Here is a 15536-nt window from a genome sequence, read left to right as displayed (position 1 = left end):
CCGTCGGCGTTAATACCTCGCCTGAAAACGCAATTGTGCTGAAGGTCACTGTTTGAGAGGCTGCGTCGTGGTGCAAGGAGGACAGGACGTCCGCGGACACCGCAGTCAGGTGTGGGAACGTCTAGGAGAGGCTGCCCCGTCACTGAGTTCTCATCTGGGCACTCGCAATTCATCCCAGGCCTAGAGTAACAACGTACAGTCCCTTCCCTTAGTGAAAACTACAAGATATTACATATCTTTCATTCCTTTAGGTTCTGGCCAACGCTGTTACTTTTAAGCCATAACCTCCCTCTCAGTTTTATGACGCAACGGCGCCCTCGCCTGGCCCCGTCATAATCCCAGAGGTGATAGGAAGTTTAAGCTCAATTTCTCCCCTTTAGCCCTTCACGTTTTTATTTTATTGCTATTCTACGTCTATTCCTTTCTATTTGTTGTCTGCTTTATTTTTAGGGATGAACGAGTACAGCATTATCTGTATCTGTTAACCATATGAATTATCTGTATCTGTATCTGTACTCGGAGTGGGTGGGGCCTAACCCGGAAGTAGGCAGGGCTGGTCTTGAAATGGGCGGGGCTTTAACCGGTAGGTTATTTTAAGCATGCAATTGATATGGGTTGATCAGAAATTGTTAGATTTATTGCTGATTAGAAAAATATTTACAGGACAGCATCAGGATTGAGCTTCAGATCAATGGTTTTGATCACGATAGCAAACTATATTACAGAACAAGTTTTGCAACAATGAAAACAAAACAATGCAGTGCAATTATGAAGTAAAATGTAATGAACAACATAACTTTCTTTTTTAACTTTTAATTTTTTTATGATCAGTGTGATTTTTTTTTTTTTTGGTTCTTTTTTATTTTTTTATTCCCATACCAGGTGTGTGTGTGTGAGAGAGTGAGTAGGGAGAGCGAGAGAGAGAGAGAGAGAGAGAGAGAGAGAGCGGGCCTCCTAGTGATGTGAAATATGAGCGGGAGTTTACACAGGGTGATTATTTTGACTTTATTTTGTATTTGAGCTGCGTGTCTTGGACGCGGCGTCCGTCCAAAATAGGCGAGGTGCCTATCTTTAGCGAAACGCTGCGTCGAGGCGCTTCTGGGACGCAGCCGTAACGCGCCGCACACGCGTGCAGTGTAATCAAGGCTTCACTGTGAGTGAGCAGAGCGAGACACAGCAACAAAATACATCTGTATGTGTGTATGGGAGTGGCGCTGTGACTAGCCTATCACAGAACGCTGACACAATCAGCTACCCAATGATGATTTTCATTCAATCCGAGCACAGATATTGACTCGTATTACTCGTATAATACTCGTACTCGGCAGAAGTGCTTTATCCGTACCGGATACTCGTTTCAGCCGAGTATCCGGCTCATCTCTATTTATTTTCTCATTTAATTGCATCCATCCCATTCTGTTCTGTTTGCCTTTCTGCTGTGTTTGTTTTTTTTCAGTTCACGTAGAAGCAGAACCTGTGAGAGCCACCACGGAAGCTGAATAATAGATAAGACGGCCGAGCAGCCAGAGTCATTAGAGGACTTGCAAAGCCCCGCCTGTCAAAATTTATTTTTCAATCCGGCACTCACTCACACGAATTGACCTACGGGGTCATCCTTGGTTCGACAATTAAGTGTCTAACCTACCTTCCATTAACTGTCTGCACCAGTTAACTGGAACCACACGAAAGAATTATCTAATTACGTATTACGTAACCGTTAGTCCCTGCGCAAGCTTGCATTGGTTCTTGTCTTTGTTGTGCTGTCTTTCTCTCATCAACAGTAGAAGCCACTATGTCACAAGCATCCAGCCCTGACACCCTCTGGGACCATCTCGAGACCTGGCTGGGCGTCATGACCAACCCGTTCCTGCCCAATGCCGCCGGCATCCTCCAGCACCTGAGCCGCGAGCAGCTGGACGGGGACTTGAATCGACTGATGGCCCACGATCCGATGCAGAGCTACAGTCACAAAGAATGGGCAAGACTCATCGGAGGCCTCGCCCACAACCTCATCGCCCAGGCAAGGCTCAATGAAAGGAGCAATGCACTTCTGGAGCAGGAAGTCGCGGCGCTCAAGCTCCAGGCTGAGGAAGCCCGGAGGAACCAGGCTCAGACCCAACATCGTCTTGATCAGCTACTCCTCGAGACCCCAGATCAGCGTAGGACAGCGGAGGAATCTGATCCTGAGCTACAGGAGGAAGTCGAGAGACTCCAAAAGGCCCTCGAAGAGCTCCACTTGGAGACGGGGCGCAGAGAGCAGATGGAAAAGCAATCCATAGAGGAACTAACTGGAAAACTCCAGCAAGGTGAAGCTCTCCTAGCAAGAGCAGAGATTGAACTGAAAGAAAGAGATGCTAAAGCCCGGGCCTGTGAAAATCACCTTAAACTGGCCCGAAGTGAGATCACTGCTCTGAAACAGCAAAGAGACTATCTTAGAGATGAATTGGACACTGTGCACCGAGAACTAAAGCATTCCTATAAACTGCAACGCGAATTGGGAGGAGACTTGCATGCCATGCAGCTCCCTCTAGCCACTGGACCTAAGTGCCCCAGCCAAGAGTCCCTAGTTCGTGAGGGGGGTGAAAGCCCACTGCCAAAAACGTCCAGCCTCCAAGAACCATGGTCAGGAGCAAAGGGATGGGAGCCACCCCAGAAAAGCCGCGCTGCGAGCTATGGCGTGATTCCCAAAGAGCTGGACAAGCTAGCAAAGAATATCCCCACTTTCACTCCAAACCCAGCAGGGGGTGTCGACGTGCACGTGTATTTGCAAGACATTGACTTCCTGTTGCAAAATGTGGCCAACGTGAGTGCATGGGACAAGTTGTATCTACTCCGCATCACGTCCAGCCGTGACGTGCGCAGCTTCCTGGATCGGCAGCCAGAAGCTGTCAAAGCAGACTACCAGCTGCTGCGACAGGCTCTGATCAAAGAGTTTTCTGACCCTGAATCGGACCAAGGGCTCCTCGCGGCCATGGATCTTAAACAGGGCCGACTGGAAACTCCACAAGCATATTACAACCGTATACGAAAGGCCTACTTCGGAGCACGCAACGAACCAGGAATGGAGGAAGATTTCAACTTTAAGACTTTGTTTCTTAGAAACCTGCACACTGCAGTAAGTCATCATCTGGGAGTCCTGGCCTGCCCACGAAGTATGTCTATTCAACAGCTGTGAGATTTAGCCTACAAAGCTTATTCCAAGCAAAGGGCCATATCTGAAAAGACTGTTAAAAATCCAACCATCTACCCGGTCTCTGATCACTGCCCAGAACTGGCCCTAGAGGGCGCACACACACACCACAGTGACAGACCGTTCAACCGAGAGGCACGGCAGTTCCCAGCCAGCAGAGGGCAGCCTCACCATGAGGGCGCCCGTCCCAAGCACCAGAGCAGACACTCTGAAAGATTCTGGGACAAGCCACATCCAGCCAGCAACCAAAGGGGCGGTTCCACATGGGAGACCAGCCGGCGACCCAGAAATGGCTGGCCTTCATCGGATAGAGCCTCAAGCCCCAATCGCCAAAGACAAAAGGCCTCTCGACGTGCATCAAACAAGTCCAAGTCCGAGCCCTCACAGGAGCCGAGTCTGCAGAGATTCTGAAAGTTCTGAAAGAACTGATCCAGAAAAAGCCCAAAAAGGAAGACAAGAAGGACAAGTCAGACTCCTTATGACTAGAAGCAAGGTCTGCCCCTAGCGTCTGCTCTGACAGCCCTTTAACACAACCTCACACCCAACTCACAGTTGACCAGAGACTTACCACACAGTCAGTTAGTACATCACAGAGTGACCTCATCACACAGTCACCTCAGCCAACAACCGCACACTCCGAGCAAACCAGCTCACATCAACCCACCGACGACCAGGACGCCACGGTACCAGAAAGTGCCGTTTTGGTTGTCTGCCTCCCAAACGAATCACATGACACCAGCCCCACTTGCTTATCGGTCAGCACCCAAGCCCCGGTACCAAGACTCCTGGGAAACCTTATCGAAAAGGGGGTGGCCCGAAAGCTGTACATAGCCATCACTGTGGAAAACGATGTGAGGATTGAGGCCCTTGTAGACACGGGAGCAGACCTAACTTTGATGTCAACTAACCTTTTTGAAAGACTCAGACATGAAGCAAAGAAACAAAATCGAACTCTCAAATCACAAAAATGTGAGCTAAATGTGCAGTCATACAGCCAAACTGAGATCCAACTTGAACAAATAGCTCCCATTCATCTAACCATCGGTCCAATGAGTTTGGTACACCCCGTATACATCTCACCGATGGACACGTTTCCCATGCTCATTGGCAAAGACTTGCTAGATCGCTTTGAGCCCCTATTGGACTTCAGACAGCTGAAAATTTGGGCTCAAGTACGAGAACCGCGGCCTTTCCAGTCACCCAGGTCATCTGAGCCAGACTGTCAGGTCACAGAGGTCACGGGAAACCCCACAGCTAGCCGCGGGAACCCCGTCTCAGCACCAGGGCAAAGTTCAAGTTCGCTCCTCTGCACCCTTCAGCTCACCACAGACTCTGACTCCTTCTGCCCCAAGGTCACACCAGACCTGCAGCTGAATGGCTTAACAATAACAGACACTGTCCTCGCACTGTGGGCTGACAACTCAGCCATCAACCATAACGTGTTCAATGCTCTCAAGGAAAACGCACCGGACCTCCCATTCGTCAACAAGCGCACACGTTTCTCTTTAGACTCTCGCCTGTCAGCCATGACAACGGCCAAAGGCGTCTGCGCTCTGAACTTGAAATGGAACGGCCGGTTTCTAACCCATTACTTTCTGGTCCTCCCAGACCTAACGCATGATGTTTACATTGGAGCAGACCTCCTGATTCGCCTCAAAGCTCACGTGGACATGGTTAATGAGGTAGTGTGGGCACCAATGACTGTACAGCCCCCTGTTGTTCCGGTTGACCTTGAGAACCTCGTGTCTGGCCAGACCATTCCAGAAGTCTGCTTCCTGGTCAACGAACAGGAAACTGTAGTACCCGCTTATACCAAAGGGGTCGCTATTCGCCTCAACATGAGACAGGGCCAAAACCTGAATAACACACTGGGTTTCTTCCAACTTTCACCTGAAAGCGTGGAACTTGGACTCACCTTGGAAGCCACACCCCTCACTGAAGTGTCATCCCGTGTAATCTACATTTTGCTTAACAACTGCATGGCTACCCCCATCAGAATTCCCAAGGCCTACCGGCTGGGATGGCTAGTAAGCCACGACTTCCATGACTTTGAACTCACGTTACCAGTCATCGGGTCAATACCAGCTGCTATGATACCAGAAGGGAGCCCAGACAACACGGTTTTAACTGCACCCTTCAAGACCATCTCCATCACTGCCATCATGCCGGTACCCACAGAACAGGTGTGCAGAACGGAACTGATGGAGGACCAACACCTTGCAGTATACACAGTCTCTAGCCAGCCTGCCTGTGAAACCCAGGAAAACACGGCACCACTGACAGCTGACACCACCACAGAAGAGCCATTCCCAGGGTTCGAGTCTCAAGTCCAACAAATCCTGAAGGATGCAGATGCCCTAAAGTACGAGGCAGACCGCCAGAAACTCAGACAGGTCCTGTACAAATTTAAAGCATCATTTGCCAAAGACTCTTTAGACTGTGGACTCACTAACCTCCACACGGTGCGCATTCCAACGCGCCCAAACGCTCCTCCCACCTTTGTCAGGCAGTACAAAATTCCCATCACCTCACACGAACCAGTGCAGGAGATTATCCGCTCCATGGAAGAGAAAGGTGTCATCCGTCCTTGCAACAGCACCTACTCAGCCCCCATCTGGCCTGTTCTCAAACCAAATGGCAAGTGGCGACCAACCATTGATTACAGGAAACTGAACCAGCAGGTGCCACTGTCACGGTGGCCCATGACACAGCTGGAGCAGGAACTACCTAGAGTCAAAGGGGCCACTATCTTCTCGACGCTTGATGTGGCATCAGGATTCTGGACCATACCCGTACACCCAGAGGATCAACACAAGCTGGCTTTCACTTTTGGCAACCGGCAGTACACTTTTACAAGGTGCCCATTCGGCTATGCCAACTCACCAGCTGAATTCAACATCTTCCTGAACAAAGCATGTCCAGATGCAAGGATGAGAGGGAACCTCATCTATGTGGACGATGTGCTCATGAAAAGTACGACTGTGGCGGACCACCTGATAGAAATAGACCATGTTTTGAACCAACTGACCACCGCCGGCGCCAAAATTGCCCTCCACAAAGGACAATGGTGCCGAACCAAGGTCAACTACGTGGGTCTATTTGTCGGTTCACAGGGCATTGAACCGCAGTCCAGCCGCATTCAAGCTATTCAAACCATCAAACCTCCCACTAACATCTCAGAGCTGCGTAGCTTTCTAGGTGTGTGCAACTACTCGCGACAGTTCATTGAGAACTACTCGGACATTGCAAGACCTCTAACTACTCTGTTGAAAAAGGACTGCCCGTTTGTCTGGACGGACGCCAAAACAAGTGCAATGAATGAACTGAAACGACATTTGTGCACAGCCCCATGTCTGGCTTACCCCGATCCAAAGAAGGAGTTCTACTTGGAAGCCGGATTCTCCAAGAACTGCCTGAGCGCTGGTCTCTACCAATGATACGATCAAGACAAAAGAGTCGTAGCGTATGCCAGCAAAACACTCCTGCCACCGGAGTGCAAATACTCAGACTGTGAAAAGGCTTTGCTCTGCACTGTATGGGCCATCCAAAGATTTTCCAACTACATTGGGGCACAAAAGGTTATAATAGAGACCTGTCACCAACCTGTCACCTTCCTCAACAGCCAACGCATCCGAGATGGCGTAGTCACCAACTCACGCATAGCCACATGGCTGATGGCCCTCCAGGGGCACAACGTCGAGGCACGATACGCCCAAAATCACAAGTCGGCTCTTGGCAACGGCTTGGCGGCCTGCCAAAACTGCTCCGATGACACTCCAGCTTCGACACCGGAGATGGAAATACCCCAAAACCAGCAACCGACCTGCCACCGGTACTTCGAAGAGAATGCGTGCCAAGGTATGCCCACTGCCTACGTAGATGGATGTTCGTACAACCATGAGGGCATCCTAAAGGCAGGTGCAGGGGTGTTATGGTTAAACGACCAACCCTGCCCACCACAACACTTCAATTTGGGCCCCCAGTCATCGCAGTATGCGGAGGTAGCTGCGATCCTCATCGCCCTCCAAATCGCACTGGCCCACAACATCAAAGAACTCCTCATTTGCACAGACTCAAACTATGCCCGACTCAGTTTCACATGCCACCTCCCAGGCTGGAAACTAAAGGGCTTCAAGACCGCAAACAACAAGCCGGTCAAACACCAACACCTGTTCCAAGCATGCGACGATATCACGATGACAGACAACATGATCGTTTACTGGAAGAAGGTGAAAGGACATTCGAAACTACCTGGCAGGGACAAAGACTTGAATGACCAAACTGATGCCCTTGCCAAGACGGGCGCACTACGGGGTAATCTGTGGTCACCCCCCACCCAAACACCCACCCCTGCTGTAGCAGCAGTCACCCGCAGCCAACGTACTGCTCCCACACCACAGCCGCTGTCACTAGCTCCACAACTTTCCAACAATGACATTGCCGACCTCCAACCCTCGGACTCCGCCATACACACCATTAAAAACCTCCTCTCAAACCCCTCCTGCCCCCCGATCACGAAGTCCAACTTCGACAACAACCCCAACCTCAAACGACTACACTACGTCAAGCACATGCTGCATGTGAAAGAAGACATTCTGTGCTATGCCCCTGATGATCTCACTGCGCCAAGGCTTGTGATACCACACGGCCAAATGGGGGTTATGCTCATGTATGCCCACGACGCACCATGTGCTGGACACCATGGTACCAGAGCCACTTACGAGACACTGAAACAAGTGGCATACTGGCCTGGCATGCAGCAGGATGTGGCAGAGTATGTTAGAGGATGCCTGGTGTGCTGCCAATTCCAACCGACAAACCCAACTCACAGAGCTCCACTGCAACGCAGAGGAGTCACATTCCCATGGTCAGACCTCCAGATAGACTGGGTGGGGCCCCTGACCAGATCGACGAGAGGAAACAGGTATTTCCTCACGGTCGTGTGCCAATTCACCAAGTGGGTAGAGTGTCTTCCAGCACCGAACGACACGGCCCAGACTACAGCATACCTCCTGATGAACCACATTTTCAGCAGATTTGGGCTGCCATTGAGAGTCAACTCCGACAGAGGTACTCATTTTACTGCCGAGATCATGCTGCAAATTTGGAGACTCCTGGGCGTACAGAGCCAGCTGCACATCAGCCACCATCCAATCTCGTCAGGGCAAGTGGAACAGACCAATAAAACTGTGGTTAGCATGCTAAAAAATATGTGTCGGCTAACCAGAAAGACTGGGATGTGAAACTTCCCCTGGTACTCATGGCTATTAGAGCCACTCCGCAGGAGTCAACTCGGGTGTCCCCCTTCGAACTAATGACGGGGCGACAGTTGACCCTGCCGCTGCACCTGCTGTACCAACCGGGAGATTCCAGCCTCGTCACTGCCTACACGACCCACCAGTACCTCGATGAGCTACACCGACACCTACGAACCACGTTTGCTTTTGCCCAACAACAGCTTCAACGAAGCGCGGAAGGCCAGAAAGCATACTACGACCGTAAGGCGTCACACCAGGAACTGGATGTGGGTGACCGGGTCTGGTACTACCTTTTCGCTCAGCAACCCAAAACAGCCTCCCAACGGCTGTCAAAGAAATTTCTTCCTCGTTGGATGGGACCTCATGAGATTGTGGACAAACTCTCCCCGGTCGCATACCGAATCAAGTTGAGCCGAGGGCAGAAAGAACCAATTTTCAAATGGGTCCACCGTAACCAGATTAAGAGACATGTGGCTGTTGACAGAGAAAGGCAGGGAGGGAACAATGCAAGCTAATCCCAGTTGCAATCCTCGGAAAACTGTCCTCACCAACCACGGACATTCCCCGCTGACCAACCATGCCTCTCTCTCTCTCTCTCTCTCTCTCTCTCCTCCCCTCTTCTCTGTAACAGGATGCTGCTATGGTTCACCCTCGTGTGCCTCCTGCCAACCAGAGGACAGCCGCAATCCGACATCACATCACCAGGTCCCGCATCTGGTATCGTACTGAGGGAACAACCGGGACTTCTCATCACCAACTGCCGGACTTACACGCAGAAAGTGTATGTGCGGTTGGACCCTCGCACCGTCTACAAAGCACACTATCCCAGCCATGTCGCCCAATACAGCTGGGCAGGGGCCCGATGGACGGAGAACGCCCTCACTCACGCGGAAGCCGACGTCCAGCACATGCTCGCCCAACTGGAGAAAATGACTGTCACACAAGCCGAGTTAAGTGGACACAACCAACGCACCAAACGGTTCTTGGGAGCTCTGCTCGGAGCCGCCGCTGCAGTCGGGACCCTATTTAACCTTGGCATGTCCAGTGTCAACGCGGTGAGCCTAACCACCGTAAGGCGGCATGTGGCCGAAATCCAAACGGAGATCCCCCAGCTGAGAGAACAACCCACCACACAGAGCCAAACCCTTCAAAGCATCGGGAAAACTCTGAAAGGCACTGTAGTGATTCTCAACACCCACAGTGTCCTGCTGAACCAGACAGTGAACTCAATGAAGCAACTGTTTACTGTCTTCCAAAATGACTTCGCCCAAACTCAGCTCGTCACTGCTCTAATGACAGACATGCTGCGGGAAGTGAGCTCCTCCATGGACAACCTGGCCATGGGAAGGATTCCCCCATACCTCGTACCCCTGAGCCTCGTACAAACTGTGCTGGCCTCTGCTGCCGTCAGACCCACGGACCCTATCCAAACCCACCTTGCCTACTCCCTGGGTAGTGCCATCCTACTGCATGTCGACCCCGAACAAAGGGAGTTGGCCTTCCTCCTAAATCTACCTATCATCGAACCAGATAACATCTACCGACTCAAAGACATTGTCAATGTCGGGTTTTGGAAGGGTAACACCCACATCAAGATACACACTCCAGCTGTGGTAGCATACCACGACAGCAACCCCCAACTGTACCTGGCTCCCAATTTACGCATGTGTGTTTTCATTCATTACCTCTGCCCTAGCAAACCTTTCCTCAGAGACAATACTGAAGGAATCTGCGGGTTACAGCCCATGATCAGCGACACACGCTGCCCTGCCGAGGCCAAGCCTCGCACCCAAATCGTCGGAACACAAGCTGAGATTGTGGGCAATTGATGGCTTGTTAACACTCCCACTCGCACCGCCACCCTGACTTACGATCAGCACGACACTGTCGACACTGTAAAATATCTTGAAAATCAATGTTTATTAATATGTTTAATAAATCAACATTTTAATTTCATTTTAGATTCATTCTTTCATTTTTCAAGATTTTAATGTTATTTAAGCTAATATAAAGTAAGGGAAAATACTTCTACTAAATGTTAAAAACTAATAATGTATGTAACAATGAGAGATTTTTATTTTTTGGCAAAATAAAGTTGATATATATATATATCCAGTTTTTTGTTATTTCTGACCCCTCCACCACAAGTGTTGCTGGTTTTGTTCCTAAATTACACTTTTTTTTATTCCATGCACCTTGTTGGATGTGAGAAGTTGCACCAGACTATTGCAATTAATAGTATTATATTAGTGTTATATTAGTAAATTAATAGTATTATATTAGTAATAGTAGCCTATTATATAATTATATTGCACTCTGTAACAACGAGAGAGACACTGCTGTTTACATTTAGTATGGTAAATAAGATATTTATAGTATAGGTATAAAATATTTTAGTAGGCCTAATGAAATTTGAAGTAAATGAGAAATAATGCAAAGGAAAGTAAATTTTCTGAAATGCTGCACTTTCTTGCGCTTGAATGTTAATATGGCCCTCCTATGAGGTGTGAATCACAGAAACGGCCCCCGCCAATTTGAGTTTGAGACCCTTGATATACACTAATGTGTGTTTGATGAGGAGTTTGCCGAATCAGATGAGAGCTTCTTTTTTTTTTTTTTCCCAGAGGAGGGCTAAACAGTCTTGTATTAGTAGTTTAATAGTAGTAAAATAGTGTGTTTAATTTATCTATAACTCATTGTTTAATATTTACATAAGTTTTTTTTGTCTACATGTTTTAGAATAAATTTGCGTTCAAAACATTAATCTGATGTTTTTATACACAAATGGATTTAAAAGGTTCCTCTTAATTATGTCCGACAGCAGAGCACAAGTTAGTGTTAGTGCCAGCTACTTTGATATTTACTGCAGAAGGAGCAAAAGCCCTCGTCTACAACTCATTGTGATATTGTAACATCTGGTGAACTCAAAAACAAAGGGAGAGCTGGATTCACCTGCAAAATAGTTTAATAATAAAAATAAACAAGCATAACCACAACAGAGACCAGAGAACCATGAAACAGAATGAGAAGCATCAGACATACATACATGTAGGACAAGACCTGACAAAGATCACCGGTAACACAGGGGTATAAATACATACGGTCAAACAAGCTAAACAAGATAAGTTAACAAGACACACCTGGAAAAGAGTAATCAATGGGGAAAACTACAAACATGGCCACAGGACACAGGAAAGAACACAGAGACAAGAGGAACATAAAAACACTTCAACATAAAAGTCCATACAAACCAAGACCCTGTGTAAAGTGTGTCAATGTGTGTTTAAATACAAGTGTTTTTGCTAATTAAATATGTCATATGTCACAGAATCAGTTGCTCTTTTTTTATTCAAAATACTCTCATTATTTACTTTCATCTTTGATATTACAGATATGCAAATTACTACATGGCCTATTATTTTAGCAGCTAATTTAACATAAATAAAATGTTAATTGTTATGGAAAGCTTGTAGAATAGAACTAATACATATCATTGTGAATATACTGCAGGTTTGATCATTTAGTTCCATATAGTTTCATATCAACGCTGTGTTAAACTGAATCCTGATTCACAGCGCTTCATGTTTTTTCCACATTCATTTTTTTTCTATTTTTTCTTTTTTCTTTTTTTGTCAATGAAATACATCATTTTGTGGGAAAAAAAAGATTGAGAATGTTTCCTAATAATATGAAAAAAATAACAGGATTTAATAAAGTCTCTTTAAAAATATTTACCAACTGAGCAAGCAATTAAGAAATTGACAGAACAATCACAGTAGTATGTATATATGTCTGATTATCTACATAACAATAATATTCCTCACACTTTTGCCAATTGTCTTCTCCATATAGTGAACGTGCTGCAGGGAAGCAAATATCACTGTCTCATGTTTCTACACTGAAAAAAAGGCTGTTCTTATTTAGAGTTTTTGTCTTGTATAGTTAAAATATCTTAAAGTTCTTTAAATCAAGAAGCATTTTCTTGACAAATAAAAATTATTTTCTTGTTTTCAGAAAAAATAAGTCAAAATTAAGTGAGTTTTTCCTTAAAACAAGCAAAATAATCTGCACAATGGGGTAAGCAAAATAATCTTAGTCCAAACTGAAAACAAGATTATATATCTTATTCTTGGTTTGAAATAAGATTATTTTGCTTACCCCATTGGCAGATTATTTTGCTTGTTTTAAGGAAAAACTTACTTAATTTTGACTTATTTTTTCTGAAAACAAGAAAATAATTTTTACTTGTCAAGAAAATGCTTCTTGATTTAAGAAAGTTAAGATATTTTGACTAGAAACAAGACAAAAAATCTAAGTAAGAACAGCATTTTTTGCAGTGTATTCATAGCAAGCAGATTAACACACTTTACACAGGGTCTTGGGATCCCACACAAATTAAAGTTTGGTCTGCTCTTGTGATTATTTAACTATATTTAAAGTACATTAACATGTTTTCTTGCATGTGTGCAATTTTTGAAACATATTACATATAGAAATTCAAGTCTAGCCAGATTAGAAGTGCTTCTGCAAACTAGGAAAGTTCACTGCTGCCTTCACCACAGGAGTTACAATTAATATTATTATGCTACCATACATTTCAGCAAACTTTTAAAACTATATGCTTAAAAGACTCAAGGTAATACAGAAACAACAAAAATAGTCTACTTAAAACGCTATTGGCTCGTTTAGCGAATCCTAACGACACCTCTGGCGAATCATTGGCTGTGTTCATATCAAACATAGATAACACATGACATGACATAACACAAAATAGCTTATATATAAAATTGTGTGCTTCAATAACAGTTAGAATATAAGCTTGACCTTGTTTAATGCTGAAACATATGCTAATTACCTTTAATGTAAGCCGAAGAGCGTGCACTAACATTTTCAGTGGCGCTTTAACTCAAAACAGGAAACTCGTGAATATTCATGTAAGCTCCGCCCAGTGTCACCGAAAATATCAGACACCGAATATTTCATAACAGGGGTCATTACAGATATGCAGAAAAATTTATTTAAAACAAAATTCTTTGTAACAGTGACGTAACCTTTAACTATAGTTTGACTGGTTTCCAATGTTTGACAGGATGGTCCTTGTAAGAACTAAGAACTAAATCATCATTAAAATATATCATTCATAATCAATATTATTGTGACTGTCAGTGATCCCCAGCAATTTCACCCCAAACTAAAGATCTCTGCAGTGGTTGCAGCAACATTCATCATTTATCAAGCCCTGTTAAACTTGTGCCATGAGCTAAAATGCTAGGTAATCTCCATCAGATCACAACTATTGAAACCACCGGGGTGAGTTAAAAACAACCACCACAACAATGATAACAACAATGACACAGGTCCAAGCCAACCAGGTTCTCATCCTGGACTGGTGTCTGAGATGTGCAAGTAGGAATCTCTGCAGAACGCCAGCGGGTGTTCCTCCATCATCTGGGCATTGTTGAAAACCACAATGGGTTGTTTTCAACCACTTTACCCAACTTGCTTTAATCCACTGGGGTGGGCTTTTATGATTTAAAAGAAGTCGGGTAAAGTAGTTGACAAATACCCACTTATTGGGAAACAGGCTTTTTTGTTCTGCAGAGATACCTAACTGATCCTTCACAAAGACCCGTCCCCCTTAGTTACTATTGCTTTGACGGTCAAGCCATGCCGCTGTCATGCCACACAGAGTGAAAAATACTTTGCAGAGCAAAGAGGACACTGACAACACGTTGACAGACAAGACAAACCAGGTTACTTTTAATATTAAACAAAGTCCCAGCTTTCAAACTGTGTCATTTTTTAATAAATTCGAACAATAAAAACCATTTTGTGGATCTTTAATGTGTCGTGACAGATTGCTGTAGCGCCTCAGCTCAAGAGGTTTGTAAACCGATCATCTCTTCCTACTAGTTCATTTGTAGCATTAAATATGAATGAACATGAGAAGGAATGTTGTTTCAAATGCAGAAAGATGACAATACACACACTTTTTCAACTTCAAGTCCACTGAGGTTAATCTTCTAACTGACTGCTTATGATTGGTTAGATCGGTTAGATCGCTTGTCAATCAAACTCCCGGCGAAGGGTCAATTGACACACATGGCAAGATCCTTTGAAAATCAAAGATGAATCTTACGCAGTTCCTTCATATTGGTTATAGTTGAATTGATGTCCAAGTGGGAGGGAACTTCAGGAAAACTTGTGACCCTCGAATACAGCTGTTGCATCTGTGCGAGTCAGATGGTACTACGGTGGGACGTCCATTGTACTTGCTTCCGATAAGCACCATTGAAACTTATCTCTCAATGGGTCAAACTGCTGGAAACATTGCAAAGTTGTTTGGTGTCTGTGAAAGAACTATACAGAATAAGGAAGGCGCAACATGGTTTAAGGTAAGCAGCAGCTCCTAGTAGCCTAGCCTTATAATCTACTTAGCTTTCACATTAGTGTTTGAATGTGTGTGTTGTGTGGTTGATAATGGGTTTATTTTATTCTTATAGAATAAGCAACCTGTTCTCAACTCTGGAGGATGCTTAACTGGATGCTTTGGTAGAAGATGTGCTTAAGCGTCACCCTAATGCCAGATATAAAATGATGGTTGGACATCTCGGTGCACAGGGCATTCAAGTACAGAGTAAGGTGGGTTTTGTACCTTGATATATTAGCATCCCTGGGTAAAAGCATGTAAAATAAAAATTAAGTAAATTTAGTTTTTTTTTTATTTTCCTAAATTTATATAGCACTTTATACAATACTGATTTTTATTTACCGCTGTATTACTGTGAAGCTGCTTTGAAATGGTGTCAGTGTTGCAAACTTCATTATTAAGTGATTTTAAGCTAGTAAAACATCTCAGAAGTGTGTCCTTATTCAGCTCAGTTCATTTCAAGTTTTTGTATTCACATCTGATGGTGTCAGTACAGTGATATTTTTGAATACTGTATTTTAGGTCCCCACTGAGCATGCCAAAGGTGAACTCAAAGACTGAAATATTAACTATGCATATATTGACGAATTTACATTTCTAGAGCGACGTGTTCAAGAATCCATGAGACGTGTGGATCCTCAGGGTGTCAGTCTTCAAC

Source organism: Chanodichthys erythropterus, chromosome 3 (genome assembly GCF_024489055.1).
Source record: "Chanodichthys erythropterus isolate Z2021 chromosome 3, ASM2448905v1, whole genome shotgun sequence".
Taxonomy (NCBI): Eukaryota; Metazoa; Chordata; class Actinopteri; order Cypriniformes; family Xenocyprididae; genus Chanodichthys; species Chanodichthys erythropterus.
The sequence above is the reverse complement of the archived record's forward strand: the minus strand, read 5'-3'. Positions refer to the sequence as shown.